The sequence below is a fragment of the Equus quagga genome, chromosome 16 (assembly GCF_021613505.1).
Source record: "Equus quagga isolate Etosha38 chromosome 16, UCLA_HA_Equagga_1.0, whole genome shotgun sequence".
In the NCBI taxonomy this organism is placed as follows: domain Eukaryota; kingdom Metazoa; phylum Chordata; class Mammalia; order Perissodactyla; family Equidae; genus Equus; species Equus quagga.
In genome coordinates, this window is record NC_060282.1 from 37361977 (window position 1) to 37372954 (window position 10978).

Consider the following 10978-nt stretch of genomic DNA (forward strand, 5'->3'; position numbering starts at 1 on the left):
GGCCCCTATATTTTTAGTTTTGACTCTATACATGCTGCATTTAGTCTGGGAATCCTAAAAAGTGGGATGTAAATATTGAAGCCATTTTTGAAAAAAACTCAAGGTCATATTTTAGAATTAGTCAGTCATTAGTTGCGATTACTAATAAATCAACTTGGCTTATACAGAAGACGTAGCGACCGCCAACCAACCATTAATTGATGCCTATAGCTGTTAATAACACTGTCCTTGCCTTTGAAGCCTTCCTTTACCTGACGAGGAGGGATGTATATTTAGAAAAGGGCATGAAAAGTGCAAAATGCTCCTGGACTCAGACGGCAGAAACCTCTTTTAGGTCGTTTTTCCCTACTCCCCATGCCGCAGTTTTGCATCAGCCTAATTCAGACCCCACTCGTAGGAGTTTCCGATTCAGAGCTGGCCCAGCCGCCGTGCGGGCCGCCCGCCTCCAGGGGGCGCTCCGCCGCCGCCGCGTGAGGCCGCTCTGGCCCAGCGGGGGCTCCGCTGGTCTCGGTGGCGGGCCCCTCACCTCCGCCAGTCGCTGCTGCCGCCCCCGCTGGGAAGGTACTGCAGCTGTCGCCTCTGCTCGGCCGACTCGAAGGTACCTGGGCCGGGCCGGTGGGCGGCCCCAGGGTGGAAAGCGCTTACACCTCCCCTGCAGGCTTTGAAGCACCAGAGAGCCCTCGGCCTGGCCGAGGGGCCTGGGGGGCGCGGCCGCCCGGGCTCCCCGCACCTACGCGGCGGCCGGAGGGAGCCAGACCGGGCTTCGCGGGTCCGGGGTGGCTTTGTCGCGGGGCTGCGGTGCTCGCGGGGGCTGGGGAAAGGCCAGCGAGGTTCTCGCTTGTGTTTGCGGGGGAAGGCTCTGGTTGTCAGCCGAGGGGGGCCAGCTGGGGTTTGCCGGCCGCAGCCCGCGGGCCTGCGGTGGTGGCGGGCGCCCGCGGTTAATCGGGAGGTCAGAGGGCCAGCCGAAGGCCGCAGCCGGCGTCGGTAGGCCAGGACGAAAGCGTGCTGTCGTGGTGTTAGCACGGACACTGCATGGGCCTTCCTCAGGAACCCGCAGTGTATGCGACAGAAGCTGTTGAGGTGTGCGTGAACGGTCCGGAATGGCGCATGGCCCCGGGTCCCCGTGTTAAAAGACAGCATTTGCCCTTTAATTCACATGCAGTGCGAAGAAGCCAATTGTTTACTCCCCAGATTTTTCACCACAGTACTCTGCCTCGAGTAAAAGACGTATTCTTAAAAATTCCACAGTGTTCAGAATTGGCTACAGAACATAATGAAGTAAATAAACCAATGAATAGTAACACTTCTCATTCTTTAAAAAATAACGGTGGTGTCAAGGAGCTCCTAGCTTAAAAAGCTGTAGTATCAGTGGTGTAGGGATTGTTATAGTAATAGCTCTCTTCAGTACTTAACTACGTGTCAGACACTGTGCTGAGTGCTTTGAATACCTAGGAACTTTAGTTAATCCTGCAGCAACCCTGTGAGGTACCATTTCCATTTTGCTGATAGGGAAACTGAGGCAGAGAGAGTCTAAATAAATTTGTCCCAAGTTAGACAGCTAGCAAAGAGTGAGATGGAGTTTGAGCCTCCCTTTCCTTATTTCAGTGTCCCTGCTTCTGTTACTTTTCCAAACATGTTGTATAAGGTTTTGTTGTTGTTGTTTATTAAGGTGATTTGTATCCTGAACTGCTTTGTCTCAGGCTTAATTTTCATGGCTATATGCAAGAGTCCTATACCAACTCCTTTTTGGTTTAAAAGGAGTTACTGGGGAAAATGTTTGCTCATTAGTGATAATAAAGTTAAGCTTGGACTAGGGCCCTCACCACTCCAAGACAGTTTCGTTTGAAACAGAGAGGGGTTTATTTGGTTTTTAATGAGCTTGTTTACTTTTCTTCATTATCTGTATTTCAATACCACTTTTATTGAGTTCACTTGGCTTTTGCAATATTTTGACAATAGTGCTGAAATGAAAAATTTTTCAACAATGGTTAATATTTTACAGGATGTAGGAAAGGCATTGGAGAGAGACAAAGTAAAGAGGAATAAAGAGATGTTTGGCATATTAGAGCAAGTTGAATTACTTACTATGGAAGATAAAGAATTTTCCCAGTTCCTATCAATGCCAGAAGAGAAATCATATTTCCAATTGTGAAAAGAAGTTGGATGTTATAGTGTCCTAAATCTCTCAGCTTTATCAGGATTTAAAAGTTTGCATAGTCAGCATCCATAAAGCACTTGTATATTGAGTGCCTTCCATGGCCAGGTACTGTTCTAAGCTCTAGGAATGCAAGAGTGAACTGTGCAACACAAAATCCGTGTTCTCATAGAGCTGACATTCTGCTGGAGGAAGTCGGGGGGTGAAGACAAAAAACAAAATAATTTTTAAAAATTAAAGTAAAATATATCCAGTCAGATGGTAACAGTTGCTAAGAAGAAAAATAAAGTAGTGAAGGGGGCTAGAGAGCACCAGGGAAGGAGCAGTGTCATGGAGAAGACTCTTGAGTACAGCCTGAAGGAGAGTGGGACAGCCACGCAGCTCTCCAGGTGATGAGAACACCAGGCAAGTAAAAGCCTGGGAACTGCCAGTCTTAGTGGAGCGCCAGCAAGGAGGCCAGGGGGTTTGAGGTGGAGAGGGGAGGGCGAGAGATGTTGCAGAGCTAACTGGTCCTGGTAAAGACTTGGGGTGTTTTTCTGAGTGAGGAGGGAGATGGTTCAAGGGTTTTGAGCAGAGGAGTTTAGGGGATCTGACTTGACAGTTTTAAAGGATCACTCTGGGTCCTGTGTTCAGAATCCACTGTAGGGACAAGGATGGAAGCAGGGAGATCTGTTAGGAGGTGGCAGTAATCCAAGTGAGAGGATGGCAGCTTAGATCAGGTGGTAGCAATAGAGTAGTAAGAAGTGGTCATATTCTAGATGTAACTGACAGGATTTGCTGATGGATTTGATGTGGAGTATGAGAGTAAGAGAGTGAAGCATGACCCCAAGGCTTTTGGCCTGAGCTGTTGGGACCATGGAATTGCTGTTACTGAGATGGGGGAGACTTGAGAGTGGAAAGAAATGGGGTCGTCAGTGGAATGGGAATCAAGAGTTTAGTTTTAGACATGTCAGGTTTGAGATGCCTGTTCACATGGGGTTATGCGAGGCTGGAGTTCAAGGGAAAGGTCCTGACTCAAAATAGAAATTTGCGAGTCATGAGCAAATAGATACTATTTAAAGCCATGAGATTGTATGAGATCTAGTCTAAAGGAATGAGAATTGAACACTGGAATTTTCCATATTCAGAGGTTGGAGAGATTAAGAATCACGAAGGAGACTGAGGAGGAAAAGCCTTTGAAGGTAGGGATGTGGCATGCTGGAAGTCTAGTGGAGAGGGTTTCAAGAGGAGAAAGTGGTCAACTGTGGCTCTTTCTGCTGATTTGACAAGTCAAGTAAGATGAGGACTGTGAAGTGACCATTAGATTTAGCAATGTGAAGGTCATTGGTGACCATGCAAGGAGAATAGTGGGGGAGAAAAGCCTGATTGGTGTGCTTTAAAGAGAGAATAGGAGGAGAGGAGTTGGAGTCTGCAAGTATGGGCAGCTCTTTAGAGGAGGTTAACCATAGTTTTTTCATATATAAATTACTTGAAACCACTGTAGTCATTTCCACAGTAAATAATTTTATTTCCAGCTTCAGTTACTTAGCAACTACTGTTGGATTATTTTTATCAATGACTGGTGGAAATAACTATACTACCCTACTGATAATAAAGTATTATTAACCTTGAAAACCAATACACAATGAAGTTTGTCCTTTTTGCATAATTTCAGGGCTCATAAGAGTGCTTGGGTGTGGAGTGTGTTCCTTTGTCACTTATCTTTGTTCTTACCTTAGGCTGAGAAATTAACTTAGAGGTGCTACAGACTGCATTTAAAACGAAAAAACATGCACACGGAAGTTGAGAACCGGGATTTATTTTGAAGTATGCTTTCTCAGTATTAAGGACAGTGCTGCTGTACATCATTTCTATTATAAGAATTAACTTGTAAGTAGCACAATAAGACCGTACTCGTCTATTGTTAGTGATAAAATGTTAAGACTAATACTTCATTGAGAGTAAATAATATGAGTTAAATAAGGCAGCATGGTTTAAAAAGGTAGCGAATGTATAAAAGAGTGCAACTTTTTATCTCAAGACATGAGTTTGGGTTCTTGTTTCTGCCCTCAGCAAGGTAATGCTCAACTCCAATACAAAATAATCTCAGGGTCTACAGAATAACTAGATTTTACACCATTTTGACTGTAGATGTAAGCTCTTTCCATGGTCTTGTCATGTACTTTTTCCATAGCAAATTAGCCATCTGTTGCATTGTAAAGATTTAAAGTGATTAAATAAAATATTTTGAAGTTTAGGGTTATAGCTGCTGATTTTTTTTTATCCATTAATTTTATCCAGAAGATGATAGGTCCTGCAGTCTACAGATCGAAATCTGTTTTTTAGCTGTGGAAAGTATTTTCTTAAGTTTGTGCCTTTCGTTTTGTTCTTGTTTTTTACTCGGAATTTTCATGCTTTGGCTCTGCTGTCTAGTTCTCATAATCATCTCACACATCCTTTTTAACTTTTTTCTTTTGCATACCTTCTCAAGTTAGGCCTTTCCATCACTGATTTGATTTCCAGTGATATTTGTTCTGTTCCTTACTACTTATAATTTGGATTTTAAATTTCTTCTATGTTTTTATTTAACTATAGTCCTTTTTAATCCAGTCTTCTTCGAATACTATTTTTTTCTCTCTCTGACTTCTTAATTTTTTTGTATATTCCTAAAAGCACAGTTTTTTCTGGATTTTTCTATCTTATTGTAAATAATTTTCAGTGGTGTGCTTTTCTCCATGTAGGGCTAATGAACTTCTCTTCTGGTGGACTTTTTCATCGACTCCATGTTGACTTTCTTTTATTATTCATCCTTTAAAAATGAAAGAACTTTTGAGATTGTCACTGTACTATTGAGTTTATCACACCAAATTTGCTCAATACCATTCTGCTAAAGACTTTCTCTAGATTTCTTTTAAAGAAAGTAATTAGAGAATTGAATTTTGTGTAGACATTCCATAGAGGACTCTATTGTGGTGTTTGTGAAAGATTTACCTAATTAAAATCATTTTCAGTATTATTAGAACTTAAGTTTATGATTATACCTTTGTAATAAAATCCTTTTTTCCAAACAAGGAAACAGACATAAGAATGATCAACTTAGCTTAAACTTTATGTATAAGAATAAAATCAATGACAGAGAGCTAATTTCCAAATTAAATAGATGCTTGTTCATTTTTCCTTTTTTTCCAGCTTTTATTGAGGTATTATTCCCAAATAAGAATTACATATATTTAAATTGTACAGCATGATTTTTTTTAAGGTGTAGAACATGATGATTTAGTATCTTTATACATTGTGAAATGATTATCACAATCAAGTTAATTAACACATCCATTACCTCACCTAGTTACCTTTGTGTGTGTATGTGTGGTAAGAACACTTAAGATCTACTCACCAAATTTCAAGTATACAATACGGTATTATTAACTATAATCACCATGCTGTATATTAGATCTTCACAACTTACTCATCTTATAACTGAAAGTTTGTATGCTTTGACCAGCATCTTCCCATTTCCTCCATCCCTCCAGTCCTTGGCAACCACTGTTCTGCTCTCTGGTTCTATGAATTAAGACTTTTTAAAATTCCACATGTAAGTGAGATCATACAGTATGTCTTTCTGTGTTTGGCTTATTTCACTTGGCATAATGTCCTCTGGGTTCATCCATGTTGTTGCACATGGCGGGATTTCCTTTTTTTATAGCTGAATAATATCCCATTTATGTATGTGTGTGTATACACACACACACATGCACGCGCACACACACACACATACATAGACACCACATTTTCTTTATTATTTATGTCAGCAGACCCTTAGGTTGTTTCTATATCTTGGCTATTGTGAATACTGCTGCAGTGGACGTGCAGATGTCTTTTCAAGATAGTGATTTCATTTCCTGTGGATGTATGCTGTTGACTTTAAAGATAAAACAGCCGGTTACTTTACCAGCAAATTGAATTTATTTGCAAATAGCCAAAGAATCACAATTTGGGATGTGCATGCTATGGCAGGCCTTAGGCAAATCCAACAAACAGCGGAGAGAACATTATTTTCTAGAGAAAAAGGAGGACATTGGGAGGGTTTGTTTTGAATGAAAGTCCATTGGAGAAAAGCAAGAGTTCGAGGTGGTGATAGATTCTCATTGGCTGAATTCCTGGGGTAATCAATTTCTATTTGGGATGCAGTGTACATTTCTTCCTGTAGTTGGTGATTCTTTCCTGTTGACGTCTTTCTGTTGGGGTCTGTAATTGACTATCTTTCCTGTAACTGACCTCCAGTGATATTGCATGGAGGCTTTCCCTTCTGACCGGCTCCATTTTAAATTAGAATTCTCTCTATTAATTTTCTCAATACCTAGAAGTGGAAACTTTTACTTTTTTTAGAAACTGAAGCTTCTCTTTGTTCACCGGGATTGTTAGCACTTCCCCTAAGGCAGTGTATAGAAATCTTAAATAATTTAACCTCTGACTTGCCAGTAATTATTAGAGAAACAAAGCAATTCTAAGACCAAAACATTGTTCAATAAACAGTAGATATACACCCATTTGATTGAAGAACGGACATTTTTTTGGTCCCTAGCTCTCTGTCATGTAGCCATAAACAAACATATGCCAAAGAAATACTGATATTTATGTGTATTCAATAAGCTATCCAATAAGCAGTACTTTTTGGCAAATTACAATCAGTTGAAAGATATATGCACGTTATTATTTAGGGAATATACCAAGTTGGTCAGAAACAAATGCAGAATACAAATGGTTTATGTAGCTACCTTTTCCACATGGGGCTTTTATGAGACTAGATACTCTGCTGTGTTTTACTTTTTAAACTAAGTATATAAAAACTAGCCAGATAGCCTGTATTTTTTTCCTGTAGCATTATAATGTTTTCTTTTCCTGTAGCCTAAGTTTAATTTAAAAAAAAATGTCCTGAGTGTGACATTGTTGGAACAGTTTGTCTACGCATTTTCACTTTGGTGGCAGTTTTAGTCCTAATGTCAGTCAGTTTTTCCAGTAGCCAAATGACACTGCTTATTTCATTTAAATTTCTCTCTGCCCCTTCCCCATCTTTTGGCTGTGTTTTGCCTGTTGACTGTTAAGCCAATTTTTTTGAAAAACAAAAACTCGTATTGTCTATGAAAGAATTGTCCCACAGCTAGCTTATTTTTATCTCACTTGTTTACTCAGATTATCCTTTTAACTTGTTCTTCAGGTTATCTCTTGGTCAGTTCCTAGAATTTACCCAGCTCTCAATCAGTGTCTAATCTCCTGAGCTGTTTTTTTCATTTAAATGTGAGATTTCTTAGGCCTTACTTCAACTTCTTGAAGAGAGTTGGGTATCATTGCACCCCACACTTCCTTTGACTTTTGTCTTTTGCTGAAACGTGCAACACAAGCAATATTATTTTTCTCCTTAGAAAGAAATGACAGGCGTATATAGCAGTAGGTATCAAGTAGTAATGACGACTTTAGGTTCTGTGTCAAATATTTAAGTATTTGGTTCTAAGTAACAGAAAACCTTATTTAAACTGTATTAATAAAAAAGTGACTTTATTGATGGCTGTATTTGAAAAGGCCAGAGTTAGCACGAGCTTCAGGTGAGGTTTAATCAAGGTTTGGTTCTATTTCTCTGTCTGCCTTTACCCTGTGTGCTTCCTGTATGTGTGTGTGTGTCTATATATCAAAACAACTAAAGGAATTTTATGTATTTTTTTACTTTTTAATTTTTTTAAAGATTTTATTGTTTTCCTTTTTCTCCCCAAAGCCCCCTGGTACATAGTTGTATATTCTTAGTTGTGGGTCCTTCTAGTTGTGGCATGTGGGACGCCGCCTCAGCGTGGTTTGATGAGCACTGCCATGTCCGTGCCCAGGATTCGAACTGACGAAACAGTGGGCCACCTGCAGCGGAGCACACGAACTTAACCACTTGGCCACGGGGCCAGCCCCTAAAGCAATTTTAGATGTTGTGTTTGCACAACATATTTTCAGAAAAAAAGAGAATGTATCGCTCTAGCATTCCAAGCTAAGAGTCACTGGACTGGTCACATGTCTACCTGTAAATAAACCTCTCTAGTTAGGGGGATGTAATATGTTCCATGGCTTAAAATAAGCAGGGTTGACCACTTCAAAGCAGTGAAGAGTAATAGTGCTGGGTACTAATGGGACAGGAAAAGGCAGGAATAGATTCTAGGTAGGCAACCAGTCATGTCCACTACAGTGGCATCGGGCATCTGAGGAAATAAAAACTCATGATTGGCTTTAGATCAAAATGGTACATTAAGTTCATTTTTTAGCACATGGCAATAATCGATAAAATATAAAAAGAGAAAACCAAAAAGATGTAGTCAGAATAATAAATAAGTTAAACGTCTCTATAGAGTGGAAGCACAATGTGATGAGTGGAGCTGTAGCTGTTCTGGAAGTGGGCAGTGGCAGCCAAGAATTTGGCTCCTGCTGAGTGATGAGGATTAAAAGTACTTCATATAAGACAGAGGACTGGAGTAAGGTTATGGCTTAAAGTCAGGGCCTTGGGTAGAGATTCCCTAAGCATTGGAGGCTGAATAAAACTGCTCTTGACTGCTGCTAGAATCTAATGGCTTGAAGCTAGACCTAGCGAAGTGGGAAGACACAGTCTTACAGCCAGAAACTGAACCAGACTTTGGCTCACTGACTGGATCTGTAATAAGCCCCACTGTCACTGAGGGAGAAGAGCTCAAACTTATGTTTTATAAGTCCTGGTTCTGGACTGCATTCCCAGGTGGCAAAGGAGAGGCAGCTGTATGAGGGAATAAGCATAGAGGGAGGAGGAATGGAGAGCAAAACCAAACAAATAACCCTTTGTTCTGAAATAAGCTTGCAGCTGAAATTCTAAAATGAATGAAAAAGGCCTAGTGTTCAGAAAAACCCAACCAAGAATATTAGGATTCGTAATAATATTATGAATTCAATCCTGATGTAAATAACTTTAGGAAACCATCCAGCAAAGACTTTTAAGTGTCTTTATGCTCAAATGAAAAAGAACTCACATTTATTAAAAATGAACAGTAAATTATGAAACAGGAAGTAACAGGAACAGATGGATATGAAGAACCAGTTAGAACCCTTAGAAATGCAAAGTACAGAGGTTTAAATGGAAAAAGAACAAGTGTGATAAACTTTAGACTCAATCCAGCCAGTGAGAATAAGTGAATTAGGAGATAGTGCTGAGAACTGCACCTAGAGTGTAGCACAGAAAAGCTTTTTTTTTTAAGAAAAGGATAAATTGATAATCGAGTTTCCAACATATGTCCAATAGGAAGATATGGTGGAGAAGCAATATTTGAAGGTACTAAGTGAGAATTCTCCAAAATTCAAGAAAGACGTGAGTGCTTAGATTAGAAATGCACTCTGAATTCCAAGCAGGATAAATGAATTCTCCTAAATAGACCTCAGTGAAACTGCAGGACATCAAGGATAAAGTGGAAAACTTTAAACCAAAGAAAAAGAAGATGACATTCTTTTCACAAGAACAACAATTAGACTGAAGCAGACGTCTCCTAGCAGTAATAGATGCTGGGGAACGGTAGAGCAATAGCTTCAAAATGCTGAGGAGAAGTAACTGGCCACTAAAACCTTATAATCGTATGAACTGTTATTCAAGAGTAAAGTAAAAATAAAGCCGTTTTCAAATTTACAAGGACTGAAAGAGCTTACTACTCACAGATGCTCACCCAGATACCTGAAGGATGAACTTCAGCTAGAAGAGTGAATCCGGGGGGAGGCAGGGGATTTTTTTTTAAAAGTGATCCAATTGGTAAAATGTTGATAAATTTAGTTCTTTTTTTAAAGTTTTAGGAGGTACTTTTTTTTTTTTATGGTTGTAATATTTTGCTTTACATGATCAAAAGCTTTGGATTAAAATTCTAGAAGAAATTTTTATTTACTAAAATATTCTTAAAGTCATTATTTTTAAAGGGTGCCTTCAAAAGGTCTCCTTTTTAAAAAAATTCTTATTGAGTTAATGATAGGTTACAATCTTGTGAAATTTCAGTTGTACATTATTGTCTGTCAGTAGTGTTGTAGGTGCACCCCTTCACCCTTTGTGCCCACCCTCGACCCCACCTTTCCCCTGGTAGCCACTAATCTGTTCTCTTTGTCCACATGTTTAAATTCCTCATATGAGTGGAGTCATACAGAGATTGTCTTTCTCTATCTGGCTTATTTCACTTAACATAATTTCCTCAAGGTCCATCCATGTTGTTGCAAATGGGATGATTTTGTTCTTTTTTACAGCTGAGTAGTATTCCATCGTATATATATACCACATCTTCTTTATCCTATCATCTGTTGACGGGCACTTAGGTTGCTTCCACGTCTTAGCTATTGTAAATAATGCTGCAATGAACATTGGGGTGTATGGGACTTCTGGAATTGCTGACTTCAAGCTCTTTGGATAGATACCCAGTAGTGGGATAGCTGGATCATATGGTAGTTCTATTTTTAATTTTTTGAGGGATCTCCATACTGTTTTCCATAGTGGCTGCACCAGTTTGCATTCCCACCAGCAGTGTACGAGCGTTCCTTTTTCTCCACAACCTCTCCAACATTTGTTACTATTAGTTTTAGTTATTTTTGTCATTCTAATGGGTGTAAGGTGGTATCTTAGTGTAGTTTTGATTTGCATTTCCCTGATGCACAGCGATGATAAACATCTTTTCATGTGCCTATTGGCCATCCATATATCTTCTTTGGAGAAATTTCTGTTCATGTCTCCTGCCCATTTTTTGATTGGGTTGTTTGATTTTTTTGTTGTTGAGTTGTGTGAGTTCTTTATATATTATGGATATTAAGCCTTTGTCGGAT

General features: G+C 39.7%; 1 protein-coding gene across 4 annotated transcripts in view; it reads left to right on the forward strand.

Annotated features, from left to right (window-relative positions):
* The first annotated feature begins 497 nt into the window (after positions 1–497).
* The window catches only part of ANKRD46 (ankyrin repeat domain 46), a 53154-nt gene continuing 42673 nt past the window's right edge, over positions 498–10978 (forward strand). For 2 of the 4 annotated variants that reach the window (XM_046642567.1, XM_046642570.1), the window contains exons 1-2: positions 498–598; positions 3874–4024. The gene's annotated coding sequence lies outside the window, so the exon portion shown is untranslated. The remainder of the gene's footprint in view (positions 599–3873; positions 4025–10978) is intronic. The other 2 variants (XM_046642565.1, XM_046642569.1) reach the window with 2 other exon arrangements.